Source organism: Benincasa hispida, chromosome 4 (genome assembly GCF_027475165.1).
Source record: "Benincasa hispida cultivar pf3 chromosome 4, pf3_genome.v1.1, whole genome shotgun sequence".
NCBI lineage: Eukaryota > Viridiplantae > Streptophyta > Magnoliopsida > Cucurbitales > Cucurbitaceae > Benincasa > Benincasa hispida.
In genome coordinates this window covers 11,452,435-11,465,409 of record NC_143481.1, presented here as the reverse complement: position 1 = coordinate 11,465,409, position 12,975 = coordinate 11,452,435, and the positions used below count along the sequence as shown (strand labels likewise).

The following is a 12,975-nucleotide window of genomic DNA, read 5'->3' as shown; positions in this document are numbered from 1 at the left end:
ACAGGAGGTTAATCTCAACTGCTTATGTCAAGAGGCTCGCCCTGACCATTGGAACTTCTGGCAATTGTTTGGCGTTTGCTGGTCACTACGCGCTTATAACTACCTTCAGCTCATGCAACTGATTGCACTTTTATCTTGCAGTCAATACTGGCTTTTGGCGCATCATCTACACTTCAAATATTGTTTGTAGCTTGGTCGCACAAGCTACAATACTTCCAAGGTAAAAAGGTTGCCTACGAAAACACAAAACACAACAAACTATTAGCTGCCAAGTCCCTAGCAACGGTGGAAAAAATTGATGGTATGGGAAATGGAGTAAATAAATATGCGTTCATTGTTCGTTCTCCATGCGTCACTGGTCATGCGTTGGACGAAGGGATATGGAATATGCGTTTGATGACCATGCATTTCTGCCACAAGTTTTCTTGCTCTCTCGCCAAGTATAACGAGATCGCAAGTTTCTCGAGTGATTCGAGGTCGAACACAAGGACTTGTAGCTAAATGTTATGAAGTAAAGTTTTTGCTGCGAAGAATAAAAGAATATTGAACGTTATGGGCTATGCGCTACTCCTACTCCTAACTAATAGATTAAGCAGTGGAAGTATGACTATGAGAGATAGAGACACGACAACTATTAACGCGTAATAAAATGAATGGGATGACTTCCTCGCAACATTAAGCATGATCGTAAGGGTAACCCAGGCCAACGCAAGCTATGCGATTATGCTACGCACACTTGACAAAGAAGCATGTGATGTATATGCGATAGTGTTGATAGGCCTTATGTCTAAGTCTAAATTCTTGCTCACATGCCTCCCACACATAAACAAGATGAACACATACCACCATATCTTACCTATAGGGTGCATACGCTGTGAGATAGCAAACAGAGCTTATCTCTAAGCCTCTATTCCTGCCTATGCGATCCAATCTAACTCTCTCAAGCCTAGATTTGGTCTTTAGACTACTCTCTCAAGTATTCCTAAATGATGAATGATGCGCTCAAAAGACAAGGAAATCACATAAACATGGTTGACATAAGATTATTCCTATCTCTAAGAACACTGTTTATTTTTCTTAATGCGTTCCACCACTTACCCTCCTGGGCAGTTAGCTACCGCTGATCAGTTTATAGACAAGCGTGGCTACAGGATCTCACTAAGCAAGTAGGATTTTCTCACAACACTCGCGCAACGCAGACCTCTCGGCTACAGCATCTCACTAAGTAATATGTCTATGCCGCATGATTAAGTATGCAATAATCTAGCAATCTTACATAGTCTTTGTTGTGAAAGTAAAGGATGATGAGAAAATGAAGATGGAATCGAAAGGAATAGAGAAATGCGTTCATCACAAAATGTATTAATCTTTTAAGCCACAATGTAATACAATACAGAGATAGAAGAGATATGGAGGACCAGATGGGCAATGTCTTTCATCCATCAAATGTGCATCAAGGCTGCCGATGGAGCCATGATGGGCGGTGGAGTAGTCTCTCTCGAAATCTATATCCGACGGAGCTCCGGTCGTCACTCAAAATGGTAAGAAGAATGAAGAACTCTTACGACTATCTTCTCATGCTTTCGTCTGGATCACAGGGTCTACCCGAAGGCAAAAACTCGGATATATGAAGTCGTGCTCCAAGGCTTCTATTTATAGAGTTTGATCGCCGACAGCATTAATGATCCTTCTTTGAAATTATGTAGCTAACGGCGTGATGGACCTGCTCTGAATCTCTGGTATCGCACCAGAGGATCTCGCTGGTATCGCTCTAGAGGATCTCGCTGGCATCGCTCTGGAGGATCTCGCTAACCTCGCTCAAGGGGATCTTGCTAGTAAAACTGTATATGTTGATGAAACTTCCTCTAATAAATGAATTAATTGAGGTATTTTACTAAGGATTCTAAATAGTTTAACCGGAAATTATGTCCTTTAAGGCCAAGAAGAGCTAGAAGAGGCATATAAACCACTAAGAGCTGAGCGGTGAGTGATTAAGTGAATTAATGATTCTAGTACCTATGCATATACGATAGAGTAAGTTACAGTGACATTAGTGATGAATTTATACTTCCTCAAGAATGTCATGGCTGTATGCATGTATTTATGTAAACTTTGTAGAACCTTAAGGGAAGTTTGTTGTATGCGTATATTACTAATGTTTTAAGTAGGTTGGTATTTAGATTAGAAGGCTTGGGTGTGGGTGCTGGCATTAGGGCTAGTAATTACCACGATCTTATCCTCTTCCAGAATAAAAGGGTAATTTGGGAGTGGGTTTGACAAGTTGGTATCAGAGCATAAGAGTTTAGGAATAAGAAGGGAAGTTCATGCATAAGTCTAAGTCTCTAAGTGTGAGTCCCTAACATGTGTACATTGATTTAGGTGAAATGTTGAGGCAATGTGGCAGACCAAGTAAGCAGACAGGTGGCAGGTGGCAAGAATACTGACCTTACCAAGAGGGGCCTGGAGGGTGGAGAGAACTCACCAGGTGGCAAAAAGAAGGTGAATGATCCAGTAGGTCAGGAAGTGATGTCTAAGGGAGAGTCTAGTACCCCCCAGGCAAGGGCAGATTCTCAGCAAGAAGATGTAGTTTTTGATAGGATAGTGTAGAGATTAGCAGCCAGTGTGGGCCTTGTACAAGCCGACCCAGAGAAGAAATATGGTATTGAGAGGTTTAAATCCCTAGGGTCTGTAACATTTGAAGGTACAATAGATCCGGCTGAAGCTGAGTTATGGCTGGATGTAGTTGAAAAATGTTTCAATGTTATGAGTTGTCCAGAGGACAGGAAAGTAGGATTAGCCACCTTTCTACTTCAGAAAGGAGTAGAGAAATGGTCGAAAGTGATATCCGTCAGACGAGCCAGTACATATGTGATGTTATGGCCTGAGTTCAGGAAGGCCTATGAAGACAAGTATTACCCCAGCTCGTTCCGGGATGCAAAAAGGGATGAGTTCCTCAGATTGACACAAGGAACAATGTCGGTGTTGGAATATGAGCAAAAATTTATAGAGTTATCATAGTATTCTGCCGATTATTGCTAAGGAAAGCGACAGATGCAGGAAATTTGAACAAGGATTGAGGAAGGAAATCAGAACATCGGTGACGTCTACGGCTAATTGGCTAGATTTTAACCAGTTAGTAGAAACAGCAACACGAGTTAAGCGAAGTTTGGCAGATGATGAGTAGTTTCCAAGAGGCAGCGAGGCAGTGGTAGGGCATAGAGACAGAGGATTTCGACCTCCAGTTGCAACTCAGACTAGTAAAAGCCACTTTAGGGGAACCAGTTGGCAGGGCTCCAAGAAAAGAAAAACGAGACCATCGGTAGGTGCAACTAGTAAATCAGAGATGCCACGAGCTGGTGAGTTGGTAGCCAGCACAGAAAAGAGACCGACGTGCCCTAATTGTGGCAAGAGGCATTCTAAGGCATGCTATTGTGGCAGAGGGGTATGTTTTCAATGTGGACAAATAGGGTATTTCAAGAGGGACTGTTCTAAGTGAACAGGAACATCCCGACAGCACAACAGCCAACCTCCCAGACAGTTAACCAACCAAAGAGTGCTAGAAATCGAGGAGAAGGGTCAAGTGGTGCCAAGCAGAAAAAAGTCGTAGGTTGACCCCAACAGCACCGAGTGTACACCGTGACACATCAAGAGGCAGCAGAGTCTTTAAATGTCAGGTAATGTTATATTATGTGGACAGTCTGCTTATATTTTATTTGACTCTGGTACCACACATTCATTTATATCTAGCATGTATGCATCTAGTTTAGATAGGTTGATTGAACCTATGCCTGAAGAGTTATTTATCTCTACCCCTTTGGGAGATGTGATAATGGTGGATAGATGTTATAATCATTGTGAGGTTCTGATCAATGGTCAGAACTTCTTTGCTGGTTTACTTCCCTTAGAACTGTTGGAGTTTGATGCTATCCTGGGGATGGATTTTCTAAGTAAGTATCATGCCTCAGTAGACTATTACAAGAAGGAGGTAGTACTTAGAAAATCAAATGGGCAGGATGCAATGCTGACAGGAATCAAAAGATTAGCCGCGGGGAATCTGATATCAACAGTGAAAGCTCGGAAGCTGTGGAGCAAGGGATGTAAAGCCTATCTGGCTCATGTAGTGGTTGTTCAAGAGAAAAAGCTGAACCTAGAAGATGTTCCAGTGGTAAATTAGTTTCGGGATATATTCCCTGAAAAACTAACGAGATTACCACCCGACAGGGAGGTGGAGTTTACTATTGAATGGTGCTGATTGAGTTGAAAGAATTAAAGGTTCAACTGCAAGAGTTAATAGACAAAGGATACATTCGACCTAGTGTATCGCCTTGGGGAGCTTCGGTTTTATTTGTGAGGAAGAAAAACGATACACTTAGATTGTGTATCGATTATAGGCAGCTGAATAAGGTAACGATAAGAACAAATATCTATTACCACGTGTTGATGATTTGTTTGATCAGCTAAGAGGAGCCACGCTGTTTTCAAAGATAGACCTAAGATCGGGTTATCATCAACTGAAAGTGAGGGAAGCTGACATTCCTAAAACTGCATTTAGAACAAGATATGGACATTATGAATTTTTAGTAATGCCATTTGGATTAACAAATGCCCCTGCGGTATTCATGGATTTTATGAATAGGATATTTCATCCCTACTTAGACAAGTTCATGATAGTATTCATTGATGATATACTGGTGTATTCTGGTTGTAGGGAGGATCATACAACCCATTTGAGGATAGTATTGAAGACATTGCGAGATAGGCAATTGTATGCTAAATTCAGTAAATGTGATTTTTGGTTAGATCAGGTGGTATTTCTTGGGCATTTTGTTTCAACAGACGGCATTAGTGTAGATGCCCAGAAGACGGAAGCAATAGTTAATTGGGAATGACCCACGACTGTTTCAGACATATGCAGTTTCCTGGGTTTTGCAGGTTATTATCTGAGATTTGTGGAGGGTTTCTCTAAGATAGCCCTTCCGTTGACGAACCTGACCAAGAAAGTTATGAGGTTGAATGGTCTTCGAAGTGTGAGCATAGTTTTCAGGAGCTAAAAAAGAGATTAGTATCAGCACCAGTGCTTACTTTGCCTGTTCTTGGTAAAGAATTTGAGATTTATTGTGACGCATCCCGACAAGGATTGGGATGTGTACTGATGCAGGATGGGAAGGTTGTTGCATATGCCTCTCGTCAACTTAAGAAACACGAGAGCATATATCCTACACATGATCTGGAGTTGGCAGCAGTTGTTTTGGCTCTGAAGTTGTGGAGACATTACCTGTTCAGAGAGCGCTGCAGAATATTTACAGATCACAAAAACTTAAAATATATCTTTGATAAAAAAGAGTTGAATTTAAGACAATAAAGATGGATTGAATTGATTAAAGATTACAACTTTTCCATCGAATACCACCTTGGTAAGGCTAATGTTGTGGCAGATGCAGTAAGTAGGAAATCCTCAGGACCCAAGGCCATTATTGGGTCAATCAAAGGAATGTTATTGCAGGAGTTCAGAAATTCCAGAACCGCCTTATTAGTGGAATCGTCAGGAGGGATGATTGCTACTTTTCCGATAATGCCGACCTTAGTAGAAAACCTTAAGCGGGATCAGTTGGAAGACCCTGATTTTTTTAAGATTGCTGATGATGTAAGTAAGGGCATCAGGGTTGACTTTCAACTGGGAGTAGACAGTGTACTAGAAAAGGAAGAGAGAATGTGTGTGCCTAACAAGCTACAGCTTAAAGAAGCCATTCTAAAGGAAGCATATAGTTCCGCTTATGCCATGCATCCAGGTAGCACCAAGATGTATAGAACTTTGAAGAAATCTTACTGGTGGCCTAGGATGAAGAGAGACATAGCAGAATATGTGGACCGATGTATAGTCTGTCAACAAGTAAAACCTGAGAGACAAAGACCAACAGGATTACTCAATCCACTTCCAGTGTCTAAGTGGAAATGGTAGCATGTGACAATGGACTTTTTATTTGGATTGCCTAAGATACCCTCAGGATTTGATGGCATTTGGGTAATAGTCGATAGACTAACCAAGACGGCCAAGTTCATACCAGTAAAAGTTACTTTTACACTGGACCGTCTAGCTAAGATTTATGTGGATAGGATAATTAGTCAATATGGAGCCCCAGTGTTGATAGTGACGGATCGGGACTCGAGTTTTACTTCAAAATTTTGGCCTAGTTTACAAAAGGCTATGGGCACTAAATTTCATTTCAGTACGGCTTTTCATCCACAAACAAATGGACAGTCAGAAAGAACTATATAGACACTGGAAGATATGTTAAAAGCTTGTGTATTACAATTCAAAGGAAGTTGGGATACACACTTATCGTTGATTGAATTTTCCTACAACAATAGCTATCATTCTAGTATCGGAATGGCTCCATATGAAGCATTAAGCCAACTAAGCTAATACAATACAAGATATGAAAGTATGCTAGAAGGGGGTCGGATCAGGCATGCGGCCATGGGCAACAGGCCCTGGATAAGCATGACCGTGACATTCTCCCCCACTTAATTGGTTGACGTCCCCGTCAACTGACCTTGTTCAAAATCTGCGATGGCTGGAGCTGCATTCTTCAAATCTTCGGCCCGCTCCCAACTGATCTCTTTGTCTGGGAGATCCTTCCATTTCACTAAGAACTCTGTCAGTTCTCGTCTGGGTCTTCCAATACGGCGCGTACGTTTATCCAGGATTTGTGCAACTTCTTTCTCAGCAGAACTCTTCATCGTGACTGGTGGGCGCCTTAGCATGTTTCTTTGTTCATCCTCAGGATCGGGATGATAGGGCTTCAGGATACTCACATGGATGACAGGATGAATCTTCATCCATGAGGGTAACTGAACCTTATATGAGGTTCTCCCGACCTTCTCAATTATCTCCACTGGACCTTCATATTTCCTTACTAGCCGTTGGTCTCTCTAGCCTCGGAAACCAAACTGTTCCGATCGTAGCTTGATCAGGACCTTGTCCCCGGCTTGAAACTCGAGCGCCCTCCGCTTCTTATTAGCCCATTTTTTCATCCTTCTTGATGCTCTTTCTAGGTAGGCGCGAGTTATCTCAGAGGTTTTGCCTGCATAAGGGTGGTCTACCAAGTGTCGCATGAGTGGCTGTCTGTCGCACACCACTTCGAAGGGCGTTTTTCCGGTCGCGGAACTCTACTGGCTATTGAAGCTGAACTGAGCCACATCTAAAAACTGAACCCAGCTCTTCTACCTAGCGTCGATAAAGTGATGCAGATATTCCTCGAGCATACTATTGAAGCGTTCCGTCTGGCCGTCAGTTTGGGGATGATAGCTAAAAGAGATATTCAGTGTTGACCCCAATATTTTGAACAATTCGGTCCAGAATGTCCCAGTGAATCTTCCGTCCCGATCGCTAACAATGCTCGCGGGGACACCCCATAATTTCACGATGTGTTTGAAGAATAGCTGGGCAGTCATCACGGCTGTGCACATTTTCGACGTTGGGACGAAAGTGGCATATTTTGAGAACCGGTCGATGATAACAAGGATCGATTCGAACTCTCCCACCTTGGGCAAATGGGTGATGAAGTCAAGAGACACGCTCTCCCATGGTCTAGAGGGCACAGGTAGGGGTTCTAGCAGACCCACTAATTTCGCCCTTTCAACCTTATCTTGTTGGCAGACAAGGCAAGTCTTGGTAAATTGCATGACATCGTCCCGAAGGCTTGGCCAATAGTAGCCTTGTTTCAGAAGGGCATAAGTCCTCTGCCAACCATTATGTCCTACCCACGGTGTGTCGTGGCACTCCTTCATCAGCGACCTTCGTAACTCCCTGGATCTGGGGATGTAGAGGCGATTGCCCTTGGTGTATAGTAGGTCATCTTCCACCTAGAATTGGTGTGTCTTCCCCTCTCTGGCCAACTGTAGGATGGCCTGCGCCGCTGTGTTGTTTGTCGAGTGAGTTTTGACAGTTTCACGTACTGTTGCACTCAACGTACTTGCTTGCAGGCGAGCGAACATGCACAGGGCCGCATGTTCGCTCTTTCGGCTAAGAGCATCAGCCGCTTGGTTACTTTTCCCCGGTCTATGTTCGAATTGGAAGTCGAACTCCGCTAGACACTCCTGCCACCGTGCCTGTTTCGACGACAACTTCGGTTGGTTGAAGAAGTGACGAATGGAGTTGTTGTCGGTCTTGACCACGAACTTGGCCCCCAAGAGATACTATCTCCAGGCCCTCAAGTAGTGAACTACTGCTAACATCTCTTTCTCGGAGGCGGCATACCTCCGTTCGGCATCATTTAGTTTCCTACTCCCATACGCGATGGGGTGTCCGTCTTGGAGGAGGATACCGCCCAACGCGAAGTCAGAAGCATGAGTCTCTACTTCAAATGGCTTGGTCACGTCGGCAATTTCGAGGACCGGCCCCTCAATCATCACTTTCTTCAAGCTCTCAAAGGCGGCTCGACATTCAGGAGTCCAGCTCCATTGGCTATCCTTCTTCAACAGTTCGGTTAATGGCCCTGTTCTTCTCGAGAATCCTTCTATGAACCACCTATAGTAGTTGGCTAATCCGAGGAAGGATCGTAGTTCGGTCACGGATGATGGTACCCTTCAGTCTCTAATCGCGGCCACCTTGCCCTCTTCCATACCAATCCAACCACACTCAATCACGTGGCCGAAGAAATTAATGCGCTCTTGGGCAAAGGAGCACTTTTCTCTTTTTACATACAACTGATTTCTCCTCAGCTTTCCAAAGACTAGTTGAAGGTGATTTTGATGGTCCTTCAGCGAGGCACTATAGACCACAATGTCATCAAGATACACTACAACGAATTTGTCGAGGTATTCGTGAAACACTTGGTTCATTAAGGTACAGAACGTTGCTGGAGCATTGGTGAGGCCAAAGGGCATCACGAGGAATTCGAAGGCTTCATATCTCGTGACACAGGTCGTCTTAGGTTCGTCTCCTTCAGCAATTCAAACCTGATAATATCCAGACCGTAGGTCTAGCTTCGAGAAATACTTAACACCGTGAAGCTGATCAAATAAGTCAGTAATGATAGGAAGGGGATATTTGTTGCAGACTGTGAGCTTATTCAAGGCCCGATAGTCGATGCACAACCGGAGGCTCCCATCCTTCTTCTTCTGGAACAGTACTGGGGCTCTGTAAGGGGCCTTCGTCGGTCTGATAAATCCTGCATCTAACAACTCGTCTATCTATTTTCGGAGCTCAGCCAATTCTGGCGGGGCCATCTGATATGCATTCTTGACAGGCGGCTTTGCCCCTGGTAACAACTCAATCTCATGGTCAATCCCCCTTCGTGGGGGTAAGGACTTGGGCAAGCTTTTCGGCATGACATCCCGATACTCTTCCAAGACAAATAGAACGTCTTGGGGGATCTCCTCTTCAGTGGACTCAATTGATTCTATCGGGATGTCCATGAACGTGGGTTCGTCGTGGGCAAGGCCTCTCTTCAATTGGAGGGCTGAGATCATTCTCACCCCATTTGGCTGCTTGATACTGGCTTGGACTACGGTGGGTGTAGATCCGGTAATGACTAAGCATTTGGCGAGGGGCATTGGTATGGCTTTATGTTCAAGTAGGAATTCCATCCCCAGTACCACGTCGAAATTATCCATCTTGACAATCACGAAGTCAACGAAGCCCTTCCAGTCTCCTAACTTCACCGGAGTTCTCTTCGCTATCCCCGTAATCGGTAGGGCTACGGAATTCACAACTTTCATCTTCCCTTCATCAATTTCCCAAATCAAGTTCAAGCGGCGAGCTTCCGTTTCAGCCATGAAGTTATGGGTAGCCCCAGAGTCAACCATAGTGTTTTTGGCCGATCTTTGGTTGACCCAAGCGTCCACATACATGAGACCTTTCTCTAGTGGCTCCGTCGCCTTTCCCATATTCTTCTGGAGTGCAGATAAGAATTTCAATGCCCCCATCCTGGGATTCTCAATTTCTGTAGCTGGCTCGGTTACCGTCTCCTCCAGTTCGGCCTAGTCTTCGGAGGTAGAGGCTAACGTGGCTTGAAAAGCATTGAACGCAGTTCGATTTGGACATTCGCCCGCCCTGTGTGGCCCTCTACATATGAAACAAGACAGGGGGCGATTGTAATTGTTATGCTGTTGTGGCGGCCCCTGCCAGTTGTTTCCTGATCTCGGGTGGGATGATTTACGGTCCCCCCCTGTGTTCTTGTCTCCTCCCCCAGGTCTGGGAGGACTGGAACGACTATTTCTGTTTCCCCCATTTGAGGAAGTTGATTGCTTCCTCACATCTTGTGAGTCAGTGCTAAGGTCGTATAGCCGTTCAACTTCCGCATAGGCAGAGGGGAGATCCTGTACTCTCTGTTCATATAGTTTTGATTTCGCCCACGGTTTCAGCCCTTCAACAAAGCAAAAGACCTTGTCTTTTTCAGACATATCTCGTATGTCCAACATGAGTCCTGCAAACTGTTTTACGTAGTCCCTGATGTTACCTGTTTGCTTTAGCTCTCGGAGTTTTCGTCGAGCCAAGATCTCGACATTTTCAGGGAAGAACTGCGAACGAAGTTCTTGTTTCAATCTATCCCAAGTATCAATAGTGCAGCGTTCTTTCTGTATGTCTGTAAATCGTGATCTCCACCACAGTTTCGCATCTTCAGCTAGATGCATCATTACTAGTGTGACTTTCGACTCTTCAGTCACTGTGTTCGTCGCCTTGAAGTATTGCTCAAGGTCGAAGATAAAATTTTCCAGGGCTTTCGCTTTTCGCACCTCACAGATGGGTTTCGGTTCTGGGATTTTTATTCTGCTTACTGCCATTGCTCCCCCAGATGGGGCTTGGTTCCCTACCGCTCGGATGGTGAGATTCACCCTAGCACTCACATCCGCTATCTCGGCTCTGACGACATCAAGGGCCAACCGAAACTCTTCAGACAAATCGGTTACCATCTGAAGTATTGCTTTTTGGGAGCTGTCCAGCTCTTCGACACGCTTCTCTATGTGGGCAACAAAGCCCGAGGAGCTATCGTCTCGTTCAAAGTTGCCGGATCGTACTGTTTTGGTCTCGAGGGTCTCTACCCTCATCATCAATTCTCTGACGGGTAATCCGTCTAGGCGGCCTACCACCGCATCAATTCCATCGGCTTTCTCAGTAACTTCTTGTAGCAGAGTCTCTAGAAAACGGACATTATCTGGGACCTCTCTTAGGTAGAGCATTTGCTCTTCCATCTCTACCAATCTGTCCACATGGGACTTGTTCAGGTTCTTCGTCGCCGACATGATCACTGATCTTCCCTCTATAAGCCAACCTGGCTCTGATACCAACTGTCACAATCGCTCTTTCGGAAGCTTCTCTTAGCGATTGTGCGGCACTTGTTCCCGCTCACAAACAAGTCAGCCAACTCGAATACGGGCTGCCGATGGCACACCGAGTGCCTCTTGCAACCTCCACCCCCGTTTTAGGGAAAACAGTTTTAGAAAACGGGCTTAGAGAAAAGGTTTTCGTAAGAAGTTTTGTGAGTGTGAATAAAGAAATAAAGATTGTAGTAGACTAGAATGCAATAAGCAACAACAACAGCTTTATAGAGTACTACTCCGGGTATGAGGAAGTGATGGTTAGTCTTATCCCCATATAGTGCATTCTGAACAAAAAGCCAACTGGCGCCCTTGCATATGCAAAAGGGCGAGTGGTCACTTACAATGAAAATGTAAAGAAAGCAAGCTAACTAAGCTAATACAATACAAGATATGAAAGTATGCTGGAGGGGGTCAGATCGGGCATGCGCCATGGGCAACAGGCCCTAGACAAGCATGACCGTGACATGGTACGGTCGACCTTGCAGGACCCCAGTATGCTGGAACGAAGTCGGAGAACGACAATTATTGGGTCCAGAATTAGTTCAACAAACAACAGACAATGTGAAACTTATCAGGGATAATCTTAAGGCGGCTCGCGATAGTTAGAAGAGCTATGTTGATAAGCGAAGAAGAGAACTAGAATTTGAAGTCGGAGAACGGGTATTTCTCTGGCTATCCCCATGGAGAGGAATTCTTCAGTTTGGGAGAAAAGGGAAGTTAAGTCCATGATACATCGGACCATATGAAATTGTGGAACGGGTTGGTCCAACAGCTTATAGGTTGCAGTTGCCAATGGAGCTAGCTTGTATTCACGACGTATTTCATGTGGCAATGCTAAGGAAATATGTGCCTGATCCTATGCACATACTAGCAACACAACCGATACAGCTCAAAGAAGATTTATCTTAGAAGGAAGAGGCCATCGAGATTTTGACAGGAAAGACAAGGTACTCAAAAATAAGACGATTCCTTTGGTGAAGGTACTATGGCATAATCATGGAATCGAGGAAGCTACCTGGGAACCTTAAGAGCAAATGAGGAAGGGATATCCTCAACTTTTAAAACGACATATCAGGTAAATTTCGAGGATGAAATTTCTTTTAAGGAAGGAATGATTGTAAACCCCGAACCCTAGGTTTCCTAGATAAACATGTTTAGCCAAAGAAATGTCATATTATATATTTAGTAAGTAGCAATTCATGTTTTTCTATAGGGGTTATGATGAGAGGGAAGGAAAAACATACTAAATGAGGGGTGACATGGCAGTTAATCCTTGAACTCTGGAGGCAATGGGAAGTTTTTGGAAGAAGAACTTCAAAAGCATGGTTTTGGTAATTAACATGAGCAAATTTTAGTAAAATCAATGCCATTCAAAAACTGAGAGAAGCTAGTTTGCGAGGTTGTCTTGTCGGAGGAAGTTTTCATAAGGAGAAGAATAAGAAGTGAAGAAACAACAGAGGAGGCAGAATATTGGGTTAATCAGAGCCCGAGGTGAAGATTTGAAGATCCATACCAAACTAGAAGGAATTCTTGGCTGAAATTTTGAATGTGAGAAAGTAACTCAATTATAAACAAGTTTGTAGAAGGAAGTTTCTTACAAAGAGCTCTGGATTTTGAGTTATGAATTTTTAAAGTTGTAACAGGGAATCG

The 12,975-nt window shown here is 44.1% G+C and overlaps 1 pseudogene; it reads right to left on the bottom strand.

Annotated features, from left to right (window-relative positions):
* Window positions 1-6,372: 6,372 nt before the first annotated feature.
* LOC150036480 (uncharacterized) lies at window positions 6,373-11,344 on the bottom strand (annotated as a pseudogene).
* Window positions 11,345-12,975: the final 1,631 nt, after the last annotated feature.